The following is a 15,798-nucleotide window of genomic DNA, read 5'->3' on the forward strand; positions in this document are numbered from 1 at the left end:
TATCATTAGCGAAAACAGCGCCTTAAAGAACAAACGCAATTGTCTATTGAATATATTGTTATAGGCATGTGTGGTTCGGTGATTTGGGATATCACTGGCAAAAACGGCGCCTTAAAGAACGCATGCAATTGTCTATTAAACATATCGTCATAGGCATGTGTGGTTCGGTGATTAAGGACATCACTGGCGAAAACAGCGCCTTAAAGAACGCACGCAATTGTCTATTGAGCACATTGTTGTAGGCATGTGTGGTTCGGTGATTTGGGATATCACTGGCGAAAACGGCGCCTTAAAAAACACACGTAATTGTCTAGTGTATACGTCACCTTGGCGAAGTTGATGCCCGAGAGTATTGATATGGCTCTGTGACTGAGTGTACTATTGGAAGTTATATGGGATGGAATAAATGACCTAGAAATGGTCCGACTGACACGTAATCGACTAGGTCGATTGATCGTTGCTTTGATATGATGTTGTGAATTGATTGATTGAACGGAAATGACCATGAGTGGTTTTTTGGGTGTGTAATCGACTAGGTTGATTTGATTGATGCTTCGATCAGTGATGTGATTGCTTGGATGCCTATTTGATCTGTGCTAACTTGTAGGTGGAATCTGAGGTCAAGGTAATTCCTTTGACTTGTGCGTGTTTAGGCAGCCTATAGTATAATGGTTTACTAATCAGGCCTTAGTGGGGTAGAACTTGCTGAGACGTAGTCTCATCCCGGTTGTGGGACAACATTTCAGGCCCGTAGATGAACCTAAGGAGGAGGAATCAGAGAAGGAGAACACTGAAGTGAGACCTGAGGAGGAGAAAGATTTTTGAAGAAAGAAGAAGATGATCCAGAAAGGGATCCCGAGTACGATCGGATGAGGACTGAGGTCCCATCCTCTTTTGGGAATCCTATTTTGATGTGAATAGAGTGAAATTAGAAAGTCGTGAATAGTTTGTGAAATACTTTGAGTTATGCTTTGTGAAATTAGAAAGTCGTGAAGATGATCCAGAAGAAGTATGGTTGTGAATTTCAATATGAAAAATATGGCATTGCTTTCGTATCCCATCAATTTACTGTCTGGGGATTTATAACTACTTCCGCATGTGCTTAAAAAATGAAAGGGTTGCAAAAATAAATAAATAAATAAATGAAAGGGTCGGCGATACATAGTCCTGGGATATCGCATTATAAAATCGACCAAGTGAGAAGGATGTGTGTGTGCCCGAGGATCGGGGCATAACAATTACTTTATGCTAAAGAATGATGATATTCACAATGAGGCCACAATTTAAAGTCTGATGCTTATGGTAGTGCAAAAGTATAGCTTTAGTATATATATATTTCCAACATTAGACGAGTTCCGCCATAAAAAAATTGACTGACAAATAGCATTATGAGTTTCGAACTTGCGATTAGTTCAGACAAACTTTTAGTGTATAAATCAAGGCTTTGGTTTAACTTCAGCAAGTGTTTTTTTATATTATAATAATAAATTGCTTGACAGTTGGTGCTTTTAAGGGGAATCTGGCCTTAGATTTTATTCTAAAACTTGCAATATTTGTGAGAAATGATTCTTAATTTTGCTAAATCATTTTCGCAATTTGGTAGAAGTTGATTTTATCTAATTTAAAAACATTTTTGGAAAACCTTCATTTTCTCAAATAAGAGTTTGAAGTAAACATTGTTTCAAATAAATGTTGTAAGTATAATCATTTTCTCAAATAAGGATCCGAATTCACCTTATTTCAAATAAGGACTTAAAATAGTTATGTTAGCTTAAAAGGCCTGACCTCATCGGCTGATTAAGGACATTTTCTTCGTTTAAATTTTTGTTATTTTCTTTCATTTTTTCTTTTTTTTTTTTTTTTTGTTTGAAATTTTTCCATGTTTTTTTTTTTTTTTTTTTTTGAGAATATGTGCAGGGCACGCGTTAAAGTGTAGTTTCACTTCAATATACCAAAACGCTCCCTTTATGTTGGTTTTTTTTTTTCCGGGGGGTGGCGCCGGGCTTGGAGGCCCCAACTCGCAAATTTCATTACTACCTATGATGGTATTTCCACTCTAGAGTGGCAAAAGGACCAAAGCTTTAAACTTTTCTATTTGCTTAACCATTCATGGTGAATTAAATTATCAAAAATTTTATGATTAAATTAATTAAATTGAAAATTTTAATATGAAATTGACAGCCGTACATAAGTTTGTGACTTTTTGGACTGGAGATCTACTATCTTGCAGTCATTCCTCACATATCTCACGGTTTGGTCTCTATTGGTCTAAGAGGTGATTTCCTCTTACTTCAAAACCCAAGCCCCCACGAAGCTGATGATGGATGTTATTTTTTGTGTCTAACTTGGAAATTTTCTGTTGTCATGTGTTCTACTTTCTATTTCAATTTGTTTAACATCTTTTGACATTCTTAGTCATATTGTGCGTTTGAAATTACGGTTCAATGATGCATGCAAAGGAGGATAGTATTTTGTCAACATGTCAACTGAACATACAAACATTCATGGTATGCACAAATTGCTCTTTAAATGGTGACTTGTCCATATTCCAGCTATATCTTGAGAATTTATTGTGATGATTTTTTTTTATTAATCGATCAAATCCGAAAATGTTTCTAACGCGGGGTTAGAGTGCATTTTGAAAATGTAGCGGGCTTTCGAGTAACTTTGATAAAATTGAAGGTGTGTCTAAGTAATTTTATACAAGAATCAATATCGCTACGGGGAAATAGATCTTAATTCAGAATTTTCTTTTGTTTTTTTATTTTAGGGAAAAGACCACCAAAAACCCCAAACTTTGCCCAAAGTGACAAATTTACCCCAAACTTTTTTTTGACATGAAAAACCCCAAACTTTGCGAACTGTGACACATTTACCCCATTTAGGGCATTTTCGTCTTATTCTTTCTATTTTTCCTTTTTTTTTCTCTTATCTTCCCTCCACTGGCCATGGTGGAGCCGACAGAGGGAAGCCGGTGTCCAGTGAGGGCTGCCCTCACCGGCGTTGGGCAAGGATGGCCCTCGCCGGACTCGGGCGGCCCTCATCAACGGCGGGTGAGGGTTGCCCTCACCGGCGTCGAGCAAGGACGGCCCTTGCCGAACTCAGGTAGCCCTCATTGGCATCGGGCTCGGGCCTCCCTCGCTAGATCTGGCAAGGGCACCCCTCGCTAGATCTGGTTTGGGAGGCTCTCCCTCGATGCTGATGAGGACTACCCTCGCTTGCGTCGGGCGAGGGGTGTCATGCCCCAATCCTCAGGCACGCACACATCCCTCACCTTGGTCGATTAATAGCGATGTCTTAGGACGCATCGCTGACCTTTTCATTTTAATACGCATGCGGAAGCAAATAAAAATCCCCAGACAATAAACGATGGGATTGAAAAGTAGGGCTATAATTTTTCTCAACTGAAAAACCACAACCATACTTTTATACAAGGAAAACCTCATAGTATATATTACAATACTATTAACAAGAGTTTGATCTATCTCATAACACTTCACACTCAGGGTTTGCAAAACGGGGTGAGGTCTTAGTCCTCATCCGGGTCATACTCCTCCTCGAACTCCTCCTCTGATTCTTCCTCAGGATCCTTCTCTTCGGGTTCTTTCTCCTCAGGTTCCTCATCAGGGTCCTAAAATGTTGTCCTACAACCGGGATGAGACTACGTCTCAGCAAGTTCTACTTCCTAAGACCCGATCAAAAAGCCAATACACCTTAGGCTATCTAAGCACAACACGAGTCAGATGACTTACCTTGGCCTCAGTTCTCTCCTGCAAGTCAGTATATATATATATCAAATGTACACGATCACATCACATCACCCAATCAAATCGAATTATCGATCAATCGACCTAGTCGATTACATGTCATCCAGACCATTTCTTGGTCGGCCCCTTCCATACCATTTATAAGTCTAATCAACATCCAAGACTACTCACCCTAGGTGATATATAAATAGTATATTATCCTATCTCCAGATGACATATAGAGTCATTGAGCTATCAAATTATACTGTACTGTCTCAATATGACAAAGAGAGTCATCGAGTCGGTATGTCAATATCATGCCGTATTGTTTCAAGATGTTTTGTAGAATTATCGAGCTGGTAGATCATACTGTACTATCTCAAGATAATCTGTAGAATCACCGAACTGGTATATAATATCGTCCTGTCTCAAGATTTTCTATAGAATCATTGAGCCGGTATATAATACCGTCTGTCTCAAGATAATCTGTAGAATTATCGAGCCGGTATATCATACTGTACTGTCTCAAGATAATTTGTAGAATCTCCAAGTCGGTATACATGCCATTCCAAGCAAACATTCAAATTATCATTTTTATCATTCTCGATAAAATGTCATGTGTGGGTACGCGGTCGACCCTAGCCAAAACACAAGATTTTCACTTTTAAATATCCCACTATTTTCAGTAGTTCCAAAATAGACTTTTAGCGCTATAGACCGGTGCCGGGTAATTTTCCAATTAATTACCCAAAATTAACTACTTTAGAAATAAAATCTTTTAATCATGATTAATTTAATTCAGCACAAATCAACACTCAGATAAATAAACGGATTGCACCACGATGATCAGCATAAAATTCTAGTCGTCGGCTATCCTTGCCTAATTTCCAGAAAATAAATAAATAAATAAATAATTCCGAAAATTATTAAATAAATACAATAAATCCAATTTAGGCCCATAATGCCTAATTGGAAGCCGAGATGAGCTCGGAAAATTTCCAAAACCCGTTCAATAAATAATAGAACTTATCTACTTGCTAAGTACACTAACCATTTGCCTAACATGCATAGGTAAATTCCTAATTTAATTATTCTAATCTAATCTATCCACATAATTGCACTTAATTAAATCTAATCAACCCCTAAGCATCATTAGCATACTAATAAGGGATTAGTGAGCTAAACTTACTCGTTTAACAATCCGTTCGGATCTAAACGTCGGGAACGATGCGATGGACGCTTTTCTCCAAAGTGGGCCTAGGGTTTGGGGCCCGAAAACACTTCAAAATTGGCTTCAAAGCCGCTGTGAAACTCACAAATTTTCTTGCTGATCTTAGCTGGAAATGAGAGGAAATTAGCTCAGTTTAGGTGAGAATTGATCGGGAAGGAGGAAATAGGCCAAACCATGCCTAGATGTATACTCACGGAGGTCGAATAGGCTTCGGTGAACCTCCACAGACCATGGGGCAGTTGCTGAACCAGCATGGGAAGGTGAGCAGGAGCGGACAATGCGTGCAGCCTGGCGTGGGTGGAGACGAAGTAGCAACCGGCAATGGTGCGGCTAGTGGTGGCGTGCGACAGCTGCAACTTCTTCTCCGGCTGTTGGTTGTTGTGGATGGCAAGAATGGAGGGGGAAGGGGATGGTGTGGCCGACCAAAGGTAGAGAGAGAGATAGAGAGAGAGAGAGAGAGAGAGAGAGAGATGTGGAGGGCCCCTTGGCCTTATTTTTCCACATTTTTGTCTCTCAAAGACTTGTCCATCAAGACAACATCCAATGGCTGCAAATGAGCCACCAAAACACCCATTTACCACTCTTGAAATGGTCCATTTGGCTAGGCATTGAGGGGCACACGAATTTCCAACAATTCCCCTCTTAATTGAATACTCAATTCACTTCAATTCAACCTTATTTGGCCTTTACAATTTCAATTGGTACTTCAATACGTCAATTGATATTTTTCCTCACCCATGTATCCATCTTGCATCTCAATTTTACAATAAAAAATAATCCCTGTCCTTTTTTGAACAAAAACGGTCCTATGCTAACTTTTTTCCGTCCTTTTTTGAACAAAACGGTCATATGCCAACTTTTTCCCAAAAAGTCTCGGGTTTCAAAAAAATCTTCTGAAACTGAGTTGACACTCCTAGAATTTATTGTGACATAATAGAATCTTCAATTTCTGAAATCGGACTTGAATTCGCGGTTAATTTCCATTCGGCGCGTTTTTAGCATGACATAAACTACCTGGTAGTTTTCAGAATTGTTTAGTGCAAATGACCCGTGGTCAATTTTCTTCGAGCCACAATGAACCCACTCGACATATTGGTGACTCTCGATTGTTGTGAAATTCTTGAGGATTCAAATACGAACACGGGGTACCAAAATGATAGAAAAATCAAACTACTGCCGGTCGATGAGAATTTTCCAATTGAGTGGAGTCACCCATGATCAGCCACACATCTCTATCGAACTGACCTATCTCTGATCTCAAATCGATTTTTAATTGTGTTATAATGGCTTCTAAAGATTAGCATGCTCGAGAAACTGATTCCTGGTCGAATTCTCAAGTTTATTGCCTTAAAATTTCTTAATAACTCCCCTGAATAGTCTAATTATCTCAAAAGTGATCAGCTTCGAGAATAGCCCTATAGGTGCGTCAATGAAATACCCGATTTACTCAATAGAAAACATGGTTGAAAATCCGGGATGTCACAAAGGGTGCCCTCGCTGGCGTTGAGTGAGGGCCACCTTAGCCCGGCCCAGGCGAGGGCGGCCCTCACTCGACGCTGGCGAGGGTGGCCCTCGTCGGACGTCGGCTTCCTCTGCTGACTCTGTCATGGTCGGTGGAGGGAAGAAAGAAGAAGAAGAAAAAAAAAAGAAAAAAAATTTAAAAAGTAAAAAGACCAAAATGCCCTATAATTCAGAGTAAATGTGTTACACGAATGAAAACTCAGGGTTTTTTATGTCACAAGAAAAAAGTTTGGGTACGGTTAGCAAACTTCGGGGTTTTTCATGTCACAAAAAAAAGTTTGGGGTAAATTTGTTACTTTGAACAAAATTTGTTACGGATAGCTCCTTCAACATTGGAATTTTAAGAAATAAGATTAATTTTGGGGGCTGAGCTTTATGGATCTATACGTAAACTTTTGTTTTTCCTACTCGGACCTTTGATTGAAATTTTGAGAGTTGGGGGGCTAGGGTTAAACTCGCCTATGTCGGGAATGTAGTTCCTGTTTTAATTTTTTTTTTCCTTTGTTTTTTTCCTTAGCGTAGGACTAGCCCATGAATTTACATCTTGATATTATATATCTACTCTTTCTGTACAATAAAGTAAACCCAATGATTTCTGCATGGCATTATATCTTTAACCTCTCTAGACAAGAAAGTCGTTACTTAAGGGATATTGGCGATTTGGATAGTCTGAGAATTCAAGGTGACATTATTTTAAGAATAAGTTAAACAACTTGACTCATCGGATATATGAAAACTAAAAATATGTGTAGTACACAGTTGGTTGAGGCAACAAATTCCCCCAAACAGATAAATTGGAGTTAAATTAGTTTCTAAACGAACCCGAGCCCCTAAATTCTGTTCCAACCCAACTTGCAGATCAACAGGCAAGTTTCTCAAGGAAGGAGAGTTCCTGCGTGAGGTCATTGTGGGATCGGGACATGAATGACACTTTTGTCTATGATAACCGTTCTGCCTGAAATTTTTATAACTACGTATGTGCCGATTTTGTAAACATGCGTAACTTCCTTAAATTACCGTACATTTTTCAATCCTGCTTTAGTTTCCCAATTCTTGCCGGCAGTTTTCATGAAAAGTTTGGACCTTGATGATATGAATAATCGTCACTACCACTTTATGAACGAGGCATACGTCTATTCCTCTCTCTCCTAATTAACGTACTTACATTGTTTTCCTTTCTGTATTACTAGAAACTAAGCGCCAATCCAAGCGTCGAACGGACCAAAATTAAAGGGTGGAATTCTCAATTTATAGAAAGAAGATTAGAAATTACATCATGATACAGATTTAAACCAAGTCCGCACTTGAAAAAAGAAAGGACACTCGCAAGAACCAAATACATGCTTAATGCGTATATGTTACACTCATACACATACCTAGTCATCATTGAGTTACTACACAAAATTATAACAAGAAGACAATATTCAATACTTTGAGAGATTGAGGTTGCAATTGTCTCATTTTAATCATCTAAGAGCTGGTGGAGAAAGAAAAATTTACCATTCAGATTTGAAACAAATTTACTATTCAGATTTGAAACTATGTTGCAGCACAATAGCCACTAATATGTCCTATTCAATCCAATTTTGCCTCTCTAAAAGAAAATTCCATCAAAAGAGCAATCATATCAAATCTAAAAGAGCTGCAAATATGTTAATGATGACACGAACCAGGAATAATTTACATTGCTACAAGCGACTAAGGTTGTAATGTTGACATGAATGAAATAAATAAAAAAAAGAATTAATTACCTTCGATACTTTACGACTATGAAGAAAAACCTTCTGCTATAACACAGATTAGATGAGTTCAGGTGCAAAGAAGTTAGAATCCATTTAATTTCCATTTATTTTTCCTTTTTTATTCCAAAATAGAGTTTCTAGTCCAATTGACCGATTCTTTATTTGTAAAAATGCTAGTTATGGTGAACAGATTACTTAATTTTCAAATTCCAAGTATTTCCTCCTTAACACGATCAATTTTGTTAAATTATGCCCATCTAACTTTTAAGTTAGTCGGTCTTAGTAGTCTAATTTATGCAGCTTGAGCTAGATTTGGATGACCAATACTATGATAAGAAGGAATTGCATTGTGTCACGAAACAAAGAATTTGAGTATTTAGCGTAGCATCTGAGGAGTGCAGAGATTGTTCGTTTTAGTGCTACATGTGTTTGGAGCTGAAACAGTGGCTTCCTCTAGTGCAGTTTCTTCTTCGTAATTCACGTGCTTTTGAGAAGATGGCAATCAAGGTTAAGATGCACAAAGCTACGAAATAGGAGTCTTTGAATTCAGTTGATCTCTGAACATTGCTAGATGCGGCTAGAAGGTTATACTCGGTTGTCTTTTTGTTGCAAGTAATGGCAAAGTCTCATCGGTCTAACGGCACTGGTATGTTGGTCATCACTCTTGGCCACCTTGAACCGTCGCTCTAGACCGTAGAAGCATCAGCATCCTTTTCTGTGCAAACCAGCCAATATTTTCAATGATTCTCCTGAAGCCCGAGACAGATTCCATTTCTAAACATGTCCATATATCGTGCGAGAGACAATTTAGCAGACTAATTGACAAAGCACTCTGCAAAAGAAGGTACTATCTAAGGAAAAACAAGTTCCTTGATAGGAGAGTTTAGGAAGTTAACATTTCAGTCCTAAGAATATCAATATTAAGGAATGTCCTCGAGGAAGTAGGATTGCATGCAAGCAAATTATCTCTAAAGTGTACAATTTCATTCAACGGACGGTAACGAGGCTCCCTAAAGTGCCATGAATTTGGCAAAATTCTTGCGTAAATAATTAAAAGAGGTGCGTTTTGGGTAACTATGGCATTTTTTTTTTTGTTCACTTTAAGGATACCTCTAGGTCCTATATTTTCTCTACAACAAAATGTCCTTGGAGAACAAACAACAAACTGTAAACATGGGTGATAATAGAAGTTTTTATCTTGGATGGGCAACGTCTCTTTAGAGAAATCCTGGCACCAGTGATCTGGTAGAGAGATGATTTTTGGATGACTTGTATAGTACTACTAGGGTAGGACGGGTTACAATTGGCTACATCTTCCAAACATTGCATAGGATTCATGCTCACCGTTACAACCAGAGACTCATCCTCTCTATTATGAAACTATGCCATATTTAGGGCTAGTTTTTGAGCTCCAGAGGGAGGAAATTGAGCAAGGTGGTCCATTACCTGCAAGATGAGTCATCTTGCTTGATTTTGTTGGAGAAATCCTCGTGAAGAGTTTTGAAGTTGACAAAACGTTTCCATCAGTCTAGTCGAAGGTCTGCGGACTCGTTAGTTAAAGTGTGAAGACTTCCGGACAGCCGACTCAAGACTCAAAGTCTATCCTCATTGTGAGTCTACGATCCGTTGAAGAAAGGTTATCCCGAACTGGATGTTTTGTTCAGGATTTAACCTTATCATCTGGAGAAGATCTCGTGGCTAGAGAAGACGTATCAGAATCCTTTGATTGATCAAGTTTGATTCAATGACTGAAGATTCGATGATTGTCTAAATATTATTGGAAGGTTCTACTTATGGAAACCGAGATCCCGATTGTATGGGCGAACAGATTGATGGGCTATCAACACGTTCCTTTAATAGCTCGAACGATCTTCCTAATTGATTCCGTCCAACGGGTAGATTGGAGGAATTCCTTTGGTAAGTGCCAACGGGTATGATGGCATAAAGGAGTATATAAGGAAGACGTCCTTAGTTGTTCGAGGTGTGCGCGATAGAAGAATTCCAAAGTCTGAAGCTCCTATTTGTTTAGATAAATCCTTTGAGCGAATACTTGTATACAAAATAGAGTTTATATTTGTGAGAGACCTTGAGGAGGTGTGGTAGTACATCTACACTGTGGAATCAAGGCAAAGCTGTGCTGTAACTACTCTTTTGATCATAGTGAAATCCAGCCGGTGGGCTATCAGTGCGGAAGAGTGGACGTAGGCTTGGAAAAGCTGAACCACTATAAATCCTGTGTTCCAATTTCTCTCTTTCTACCTTGATCGTATTTCAATTTGTTAAGAATTGCTTCCGTATATCGATAAATTGTTTGTGCGCCTATTCACCCCCCCTCTAGGTGTTTATACTAGCAATATAAATTGGTATCAGAGCCTATGTACTTACTTTATTTGAAGTGTTTTACTTCATAGTAAAAGATCCATGACTAGTATGTTAGCACCAGGGCTGATGGAAGGGCAAAGCAATACCAGACCACCCTACTTTGATGGAAAGGATTACAACATTTGGAAGAACAAGATGAAAGCTTTCCTACGATCAAAGGATCCTCTGGAATGGGACGTTGTAGAAAAAGGAATTACTCCTACCACCGCATCGGTATCGAAAGAGGAAAAGAAAGCGAAGAATCCAGCGGAATGTCTCAGGAAGAAATAACCAAGAGACAAACACTCGATGCAAAAGCAATTTACTCCTTATATTGTGCTTTATCACCAACTGAATATAATAGAATATCTTCTTGTGGTACAGCAAAAGAAGTTTGGGACAGATTGCATATCACCTATGAAGGAACAGATCGAGTGAAGGAAACAAGAATCAACATTCTTCTCGGTCAATACGAAGCCTTCAGAATGAAACTAGGAGAATCAATATCGACATGTTTAGTCGTTTTACAGATATTGTGAATGGTCTTGAAAATCAAGGTCAACCAACTTCGATCCCATGAAGGTAAACAAGCTACTTTGCGTGGACTCTCCAGGGATTGGAATCACATAAAGACTTCGATAAGAGAGACGCAGAGAATTATGCCACTATCTGTTGACGAGCTGATTGGAACTCTTCAGTCCTATGAAGTGGAAAGGATCAATGAAGATGAAGATCCAAAAGGTAAGAAATCCATTGCATTAAAATCAAATGATGATTCGATGATCTGATTGAAGATGATATGGACGATGAGGAGCTTGCTCTCATGATAAGAAGATTCAGAAAACTAAACAGAAAAGGAAGAAGGTTCAACTCAAAGAAACAAGGCTTTCAAAGACAGCAGACCAAGTCTGTTGATGATGAGGAACCAAATAAAGATGTAGTCTGCTTTGAATGCAAGAAAAAGGGACACATCGACCCAACTGTCCTCTTCGAAGAAGAAGAAAGGAAAAGTTGAAAAATTTCGAAAAGCTCTCAAAGCTGAAACCTAGAGTGATACTGAGTGTGAAGAAAGTGATAATGAATATGCCAATCTATGTCGATGGCACAATCGGACTCGGACTGGATCGGACTCGGGATCGACTCGGACATGTGAATTTGAGGCAAGTAATTTTAAAATTCCTGTCAAAGTTTCTAAATATATTGATGAACTATGCTTTAGTCTTAAGACTTCTCTCAAAAGAATTTCCAAACTGAAAAAAGAAAACTCAGCTCTAAAACAAAAAGAAAATGTTTTAGAAGAAAGAGTTAAAAGTCTAGACATGTCTGTTTCCAATCTTAAAGAAAATGAAGAAAATCTTTTAAAAGAAAATGCTTTTTAAAAACAGACTTATCAAATATATCAAAGAAATTTTCTATAGGGTCTGAAAAACTTGAGAAAATTCTTTCAGCGCAAAGACCTTACTTCAATAAGTCTGGTCTAGGTATAATGAAGAAACAATTCCCTTGATTGATTTTCCTAAAGTAAAAGAAAGAATCAAGAAAAGGCTTTTGAGTGAAGTTTACAAAAATCACTTCAAAAGAGTTTTGTTAAACCCATAGGAAGAAATGCTCTCGGATGTTCAAAGTGCAACAGTCAGGATCACTTTGAAAAAGAGTGCCCTATGGTATGGAAACCTGTTAAGAAAGTATGGGCTAATTCTGTTTATCTTACTAACACCAAAGGACCCAAGAAAATTTGGGTACCAAAGAAAGCTTGAGACTTTATTTTAAATGCGGGTCTCCGTCAAGAAAGGTAAAGTGGTATCTTGACAGCGGATGCTCAAGACACATGACGGGGAGACTCAAATTGTTTTATAAAGCTTGCTCAAGTAAATGGTGGAAAAGTTTCATTTGGAGGAAACAGCAAAGGAAGTATTGTGGGATTTGGAACCGTGAAAATTGGTACTCTCACAATAAGTAATGTCTCCCTAGTGGAAGGACTCAATTACAATCTTCTCAGCATTAGTCAATTGTGTAATCTTTTGGTTTCAAGATCTTCTTTCAAGAAGGGACATGTTCGGAATCGGTAAAGACTCTACTCGAGTCTTTCATGGGTCGAAGACATGGAAATATCTATCTTCGGATGTGAAACCAAATGAATCGCAATGTCTTATCTCAATTCAAGACGAAGCAAGCTTATGGCACAAAAAGCTTGGTCATGTCAACATGAAGCAATTAGCCAAAATCTCATCAAAGCAGCTTGTTCGAGGTCTACCAAAATTACCATACCAAAAGACTGATTTATGCACTCCATGTATTCTGGGAAAGCAGGTTAGAAATTCTTTTAAGCCAATAAATCATGTCTCTACTAATCATGTACTACAGTTGCTGCATATGGATCTCTTCGGACCAACCAGAACTCAGAGTATTGGGGGTAAGAAGTATTGCCTAGTAATTGTCGATGATTACTCCCGTTTTACTTGGGTATATTTCCTTTCAAATCGAGTTGGTAAGTTTGAAGAAAGATCAGATGAAGGTATCTTCCTTGGATATTCTACATCAAGCAAAGCCTTCAGAGTCTTTAACAAAAAGAGCCAGTCTGTGGAGGAGTCAATGAATGTCAAATTTCAAGACTCAACACAAGATGAATCAAGTCGAGACTCATCAAGAAGAATCTGAACTGCTCCGAGACCCTCCAAAGTCTACATCTCAAGAAGCATCTCGGACTACGGAAAATCAGCATCGGGTTGTTAGTGAAGATCCAAATAAAGAAAGAGATCATCAACCAGACAAATCAACAAGTAACTGGAAGCATAAGTCCAGTCATCCCAAAGATCTTATAATTGGCGAAATTAATGAAGGAATTCGCACAAGATCCAAAAGGCGAGAAGAGTCTAGTCTTTGTGGCACTCGTTTCGAAATTGAACCAAAGAGCATAGAAGAAGCTTTATCGATGAAAGCTGGATTGAAGCTATGCAAGAAGAGCTTAGACAGTTCAACATAAATGATGTATGGGAATTGACATCCCAACCAAAAGGTAAAACTGTTATTGGAGCCAAATGGGTGTTCAGAAACAAGATGAACGAGAAAGGAAAAGTCGTACGAAATAAAGCAAGACTCGTGGCCAAGGGATATACGCAAGAAGAGGGAATAGACTATGATGAGACTTACGCTCCGGTGGCAAGGTTAGAAGCTATTCGACTATTACTTGCTTTTGCTTGTTATAAGAATTTCAGGTTATTCCAAATGGACGTCAAAAGCGCCTTCCTAAATGGATTTATCCATGAGGAAGTTTATGTAGAACAACCACCAGGGTTTGAAGACCCAAAGAAGCCGGACTCGGTCTTTAGGCGAAAAAGGCTTTGTATGGTTTAAAGCAAGCACCTCGGGCTTGGTACGACAGATTAAGTAAGTTCCTAATACAAAATGGTTTTGTCAAAGGTAAAGTGGATACGACTTTATTTATCAAGAAGGAAAAAAAAAAAGTTTCTTACTTGTTCAAATATATGTGGATGATATTATTTTTGGATCCTCTAATGAAAGTTTGTGTAAGAAATTTTCAAAGTCTATGCGGGATGAGTTTGAAATGAGTATGATGGGAGAGTTAACATTCTTTCTTGGTCTTCAAGTAAAACAATTGAAGGAAGGTACTTTTATTTATCAAGAAAAATATGTTAATGATCTTGTCAAAAGGTTTGGACTGGAGAAGTGCAAAAAGACCGACATACCGATGTCAAGTTCTTTAAAGATAGACAAAGATGAAGAAGGGAAGAAAGTTGATCAAAAGCTGTACAGAGCATTATTGGATCACTTCTTTATCTTATTGCCTCTAGACCTGATATTTTGTTGAGTGTTTGCATCTGTGCTAGGTTTCAATCAGATCCTAGAGAATCCCATCTCAGTGCTGCCAAACGCATCATAAAATACGTTGCTTCATCATCAAGCATCGGTCTTTGGTATCCTAAGAAGGGAGACTTTAAACTTCTGGGATATTCAGACGCAGATCTAGCCGGTTGCAGAGTTGATAGAAAGAGCACTTCAGGAACTTGCCAGTTGCTTGAAAGCAGAACAGTGTCTTGGTTTTCAAGAAAACAAAGTACTGTGTCTCTTTCAACAACAGAAGCAGAGTATGTAGCTCTTGGAAGCTGCTGTTCGCAAATTCTATGGATAAAACAACAGCTAAGAGATTTTGAAATCGAAGACTCATGCACAGAGATTAATTGCGACAACACCAGCGCTATCAACCTCACCAAAAATCCAATTCTCCACTCAAGAGCGAAGCATATAGAAATTCGACATCACTTTATTAGAGATCATGTTCAAAATGGAGATGTTTCAATTCAATTTGTTGACTCAAAGAATCAGCTGGCTGATATACTCACGAAGCCTTTGGAGAAAAATCAATTTGAGTCTATACGGTCCAGACTCAACATTTTGAGGTATGAGGATATCAAAGTCTAAAGACTTTCGGACTCGGGATTACAAGACTTTATCTATAGTCTTGGCTCGACCTTGACTGTAAGTCTTTCTCTCTCAATCTTATCTTGAAAAGGTACGATCATAAGACTTGTTTAAATTGTTGCTATATTTAATTGACGCAAATATTGCATCGATTCATTTTCAAAAGGAAGTTATTTTTGAAATAGCTATTTTTGCGGATAAAAACAGTTATTTTGAAAAGGCATACTTTTATTTCCTTTGTGACAGTTCGCTTATCCTTCTTTTTAACCGAACGAGCACTGTCGATTTCTCTTCACTTTTCTACTCACTTTCCTCTCAAAAACCCTAGAAAGCATCGATCCTCCATTCCCGTTTGTCTTCTTCGCTAAATCTTCAAAAAGTTGTCATCTTTTCTGGGAAAGTCAAGCAAAGGAATCTTCCAAACACTGAGAAAGATGTCTTCTTCGCGAAAGTCCTCAAGAATCGCAAGTAGGGGACCACAGAGAATGAGTGAGGGGCCTACGCACTTCGATCTTCGAAGATGAAGTTACTCCGGATCAGCAACCGAGCCCACAACATTCTCGCAGCGTCATTCTCCACCATCTAGTCCTCAAGGCGTTGTTGATTAGCATCAGGAAGAAATCATCGAGGATGTAGACGCCGTAAGAGTTCAAAAGCCCGCTTTTATTTACAAGCTATATCGTGCTTTAAAAGGAATTCGTACTCCTTTGAACTATGTTGATGATTTTGTTAAAGAAAAAGGATATAGGAACGAGTA

This window comes from Eucalyptus grandis, chromosome 5 (genome assembly GCF_016545825.1).
Source record: "Eucalyptus grandis isolate ANBG69807.140 chromosome 5, ASM1654582v1, whole genome shotgun sequence".
NCBI classification, from domain to species: Eukaryota; Viridiplantae; Streptophyta; class Magnoliopsida; order Myrtales; family Myrtaceae; genus Eucalyptus; species Eucalyptus grandis.